This window comes from Nyctereutes procyonoides, unplaced genomic scaffold (genome assembly GCF_905146905.1).
Source record: "Nyctereutes procyonoides isolate TBG_1078 unplaced genomic scaffold, NYPRO_anot_genome, whole genome shotgun sequence".
Taxonomy (NCBI): domain Eukaryota; kingdom Metazoa; phylum Chordata; class Mammalia; order Carnivora; family Canidae; genus Nyctereutes; species Nyctereutes procyonoides.
In genome coordinates, this window is record NW_026575030.1 from 42,125,010 (window position 1) to 42,130,637 (window position 5,628).

General features: G+C 38.0%; 1 pseudogene; it reads right to left on the minus strand.

Moving 5' to 3' along the window:
* Positions 1 to 4,600: 4,600 nt before the first annotated feature.
* Positions 4,601 to 5,154, minus strand: LOC129503885 (60S ribosomal protein L17-like; annotated as a pseudogene).
* Positions 5,155 to 5,628: the final 474 nt, after the last annotated feature.

A 5,628-nucleotide genomic window follows, 5' to 3' on the forward strand; every position in this document is an offset into this window, starting at 1 on the left:
CAAAATAGTGTAATTATGTGACCTCCATTGCCTCTGTTTCCATTTCCCATGTCATTCCTTACCTGGATGCTGCCCTCTCTGGGACTTCCAAGATGTCATCCTTATATATTTTTTTTGTTTTTCCTTCCTATCCAAATGGATACTCATACTGAGTAAAAATAGCTTACCAATTCCCTCTCCCAAGTAAACTCACATTTAAATCCCTAAACTAAATAATTATGTTGTCCCAAAGATTGAGATGGAGGCCAGGGTTTCCAGACAGTGGTCTAACTCTGATTCTAATTACATATTTTATGGTCATCACTTGGCTGATTTCACACTGAACAAATTTTTCTTTTTTTATCCATCATTTCTCTCTTGCATGAAGTAGAATGGGATGAAAATAATCTGAGGGAAGTTATTATTAGTCTAAAAGTCATAATTTGTTACTTAAGTATATTACATATCCATTATGCAAATTAACATGCAAAAACAAATGACAAATACTTAAACTGGAAAGATAAACTGGAAATACATAGCAGGCGCTAAATATTAGTGGTTGGAACAGACAGCAAGACTAAATCAGGGGGAGGAAACAGCGGTCCAGGGCTGTGGGATTTAGGGAATTTTTGCTAGATTTGAGGCAGTAGAGCCAGAAAACTGGCAACAATTTAGAAAATAGCAACAGTGGTGCGAGACTGAAGGGAAGCTACACATACATACTCACACCCATACACCCACACATACCCACACACACACCCATACATACTCATACCCCCCACACCCATACAGACTCACATCCACACACTCCCACACACACACACCCATACACACTCATGCCCCCCACACCCATACACACTCACATCCACACACTCACACCCACACACACACTCATATACACTCATACCCATATCCACAGACACAGAGGTGACTATAATAGAGAACAGTGCCTCTCCCTTCTCTTTGTTCCTTTTCCATGTGACAGTTGGAAGTTGGGGACCACTGAATCCTGTTTCTCAGTAATTGTATTGTGGGCGTTGCAACATGACAAAGATGATGATGAATATCTGCAGTGAACTTGGTGCTAGGCTTTCCTAGAACGGCCACCATCAGCCCCTCTCTTCTGAATGAGGCCTTCTTAGGCACCACCCCTCAGTGCAGTGTCTGAAGCCCATCATTCTCACCTAAACCCAAGACAGTATAGCAGTTGTGCCTTGGCCTATGTGATTGATGTAGACAATGACTGGTTGGTATTTTCTTTCTTTCTTTTTTTAAAGTATTTATTTATTTACTTGAGAGTAGAGTGAAAGAGCACACAAGCAGGGGTGGGGAGGGGAAGTGGAAAAAGGAGAAGGAGAAGCAGACTCCCTGCTGAGCAGGGAGCCCAGCACAGGGCTCAATCCCAGAACCCTGGGATCATAACCTGAGCCAAAGGCAGATGGGTAACCTACTGAGGCACCCAGGTGCCCCTGGTTGGTGATTTCTTTAATTTTGTTGAGTATGTGAATCAGCATGATATGTTGTGATGTGCCCTATGTGTTGTGCATAACACACGTGGGCAAGAACCGTAGGGGACTGGATTATCTAACTATGTGATCTACTTCACATCTAACCCTCTTAGATCTACCTACTGCTATTGACTATTGGGATGGTTAGAAATAAAAAATTATTTCTAGAACATTTTGTCATTATCTTCGTCCATTCAGGCTGCTGTAACAAAACACCTACGATTGAGTAGCTTATAAACAATAGGAATTTATTTCTTATAGTTCTGGAGGTTGGAAGTCCAAGATCAAGGTGTCAGTATGATTGGGTGAGGGTTCTCTTCTGGATCACAGACTTCTCATTGTATCCTCACATGGTAGAAGGAGCTAGGGATCTTTCTGGAACTTCTTTTATAAGGCAGCAAGCCCATTTATAAGAGTTCCATCCTCTGAGCTTACGCACTTCCCAAAGGCTCCAGCTACCAATAACATGATCTTTGGAGGTTAGGATTTCAATATTTGAATTTGGGGGGATACATTCAGACCCTAACAGTAATTTCACAAGAGGTACTTGCTTGTCATGAATAAGTTTTTGAAATTACAAAAAAATACAAGAAAAAGTATCTCCACAATTACTCCCGGAAGACCTGAATTTCTTAATAATAATTCAAATCCCTGTCAGTATCATCTCATGTGGCTGGCATTCTTTGACACAATTAAATGTCTTGCCTGAGCACTGGTGCTGGGAATGAGGTATTTTACAAGACTAAGGACACCAGTTTTATGTGCAGGCAGTGACAGCTGATGATACATAGAGTAAGAAGTTGCCACATCTCATCCCATTGACTCTCTATCAGAGAGTCCCTGTTGCTTTCTCTATGTCTTTGTATTTCAAGCCCTTGTTCCTGGAATTAATATCAGATGTTTTTAGTGAATCATATAATTTCAAGGAAGGCTGTTTTCTTTCACTTTAGCAAAGAAAAGTTAAGAAAAAGATGTTCTCAGTATTGGCCTGGGCTTGTAATTGAGAAGAAATTCTTTGAGTGTTCCTGTTCTCTTCCTTCACTAGACCCGAGATCCTGCCTGGTGATGAATGAATAGCCTGTGGCCTAAGAACAACTGATTTCACTATATCATGTGGAACCTTGAAAAGCTGACTTCAGAAAGTTTGTGTTGGTGCACAGGTGTTCTTGAACTGAAGGTAACTTAGGGATGCCTAGGTGGTTCCTCACTGCTATTCCTTGGTTCCTTAAGTTCTTGTGGTTGAGACTAGAAGAATATGGAACTAATAACAAGCTAGAAGGATTGGATGGTTCAATAAATGGATGGATTTAAAAGAGAAAGGGGTAGGAAAGCAAGGTCCTCTTTACATTTTAATGACCTTTGGTTCATGTAGGCCTGGATTCCACTCAAGTCCTTAGAATGATTCTGGCTTTAACTTCCTGCATACCTTTCCAACTCCTCCTCATTCTTCTCAAGTATCCAGTTTCTCTTTCTCTATCCTCCAATCTGTCCTGAATGTCTACATGAGCTCTAAGATTTAAAGGCTGGTAATATACTATCTCACAATGTTACCCCTCTAAGGATTCTCAATTTTTTTTCTATCAGCCAAAATAGATCTATAAAATATAATTTCAGATTTAAGATAGTGAATAAGAGAAGAGATTTTATGTTTTAAGCCCTCTGATTTCAACCCCCCTTGAGCTACACCATTGACTCACTCTGTTTCTTGAGCAAGTCTCAAGTCATTTGAGTTATGCCTTCTCCACCTCAAACTTTCACAAAGTTGTTAATGAGAATGAGACAGTGTAAAAAAATGTATGGATTGGGAAATAATTTTAAAATTGAGTACTCCCAGGGGAATGCTAGAGGAATAAGTAGATCATTCAGGGGTTTTGCTTCTTTTTTTTTTTTTTTTTTTTTGGTTGTTCATTTGTGAATGAATTTTGCAAATGGTAATGAAAAAGAGACTAGCTTTTCTAGAAATAAAATAGGAAGAAAAATTTTAGAAAAAAAAGCATTGAACATTCAATAAACAATAGCTCCTATTTATCAAAATCACCATCACTATCATCACCGTCATCATCACCTTCATTATAATTACACAGATGCTAAATTCTGCTTTGATGAATGAGACCAATACTTTCCTGTTAGCTTCCTACTTGAATTACAACAGATTTCCTAGTTATAGGGTATTCCACTGAACAACATCAAAATATATTTTCTTTTCAAGGGCACAAAGATAGACCATATTCTAGACCATAAAACAATTCACAACAAATGCAAGAGAATTCAAGTCATTTAAAGTATATTCTCAACCACAATAGAACTAAATTAGGATTAAAAACAGAAAGGTTCCTAGAAAAATCCCCCAAATATTGGAAACAAAATAACATATTTCTAAATAACCAATGGGCAAAGAAGAAACAAGTAAAATAGAAATATTTTTAACTGAATGAAAATAAAAATGCAATAGGTTTAAATTTTGTTTGAGTAGGACAGAGAAAACACAAATCAGTAACAGGAATGAGAGGCAAGATCATTGCAGATTCTACAGATATTAAAAGGATAATATGAGAGTATTATGAATAACTTTATGTCAACACATTTGACACTTATGTAAAAGTTCAAATTCTTTGAAAGACATAAACTAACAAACTTCACTCAAGAAAAAAGAGATAATCTGAAAATTTCTGTGTCTATTGAAGGAATTGTAGTTTTAGTAAACCAAATAAACAAAAAATACCCCCCAAACCCAAAATCTTCCTAAAGGGAAAACTCAAGGTCTAGATGGCTTCACAGATAAAATAATACTACCTGATTTTAAGATTTATAAGTTGCAGTATTCAATACAATGTTTTATTGGTATTAAAATAGGACAAATAGAGCAATGAAATAGAATAAAAACTTCATAATGAACCTCTGTATATATGGACAAATGATTTTGATGACGTAAGGTCAATTTAGTAGAAAAAAAATTGTCTTTTCAACAAGAGGTACTAGAATAATTGGCTTTCTGTTTTTAAAAATATGAATGTGAATCTATATCATTCATCATATGCAAAAATCAAATCAAAATGGATCCTAGATTTTTATTTATTTTTTAAATTTTTATTTGCATTCATTCCATGCAGAATTTACTCCCGGGCCATAAGTTTTTGTTTCTTTAGTTTCTTCTGGGATATCTTTTTCTTCTGTGCAACCTCCTCTTTTGGTTTAGGAACAATCTGCTCTTTTTCAGTAAGAATCATCTCAATGTGGCAGGGAGAGCTCATGTATGGATTATTCTGGCCATGAGCCCTGTAGGTTGTGTCACGTCTTAGGGGCTTTGTTCACCTGGATGTGCTCAATGACCAGAGAATCTACATCTAAACCCTTAAGTTCAGTATTACTCTCTGCATTTTCAAGCATGTGCAGTAAAAATTCAGCACTCTTTTTGGGCCACCGACCCCTGTGTCCAGCCCCACTGTTTGGCCTGTGCACACCTACCAACTCCACCATTGTAGCGACGGAATGGCGCACACTGCTTCTGCAAAGTGACATCTTTCAGATACTTGGTGGCTTTTCGAATATGCATACCCTTGATGGCCTGGGCAGTTTCACGTGTGTTCTTAACGTGAACACAAAGATTTGAACCTCTCGACTTGCATGATTTTGTAGAGTTTTCTGGGTCCAGCGAGTAGCGAACCATCTCCAGAGGTCCCCTCAGGCCGCTCGGGGGAAGAGTGGATCCTAGCTTTAAATGTGAAACCTAAGACTATGAAATCTTTATGACCTTTGATTTGGCAAAGGATTTTTAGCTATGATACCAATAATACAATCCTTAACAGAAAATTGTACAAATCAAAAACTTTTGCACTACAAAAGGCACCGCTGAAAGAATGAAAAGTCAGGTTAGCATTAGGGAGAAAATATTTGCAAAGCATGTATCTGATAAAGGACTTAAAAGAACTCTCAAAACTCTATAATAAGAAAACAATCCCCACTACTTTTTAAAAAAGATTTTATTTATTTATTCATGAGAGATAGAGAGAGGCAGAGACACAGGCAGAGGGAGAAGCAGGCTCCCTGCAGGGAGCCCGATGCAGAACTCAATCTCCAGGATCATGCCCTGAGCTGAAGGCCGACGTTCAACCACTGAACCACCCAGGCGTTCCTGGTTAAA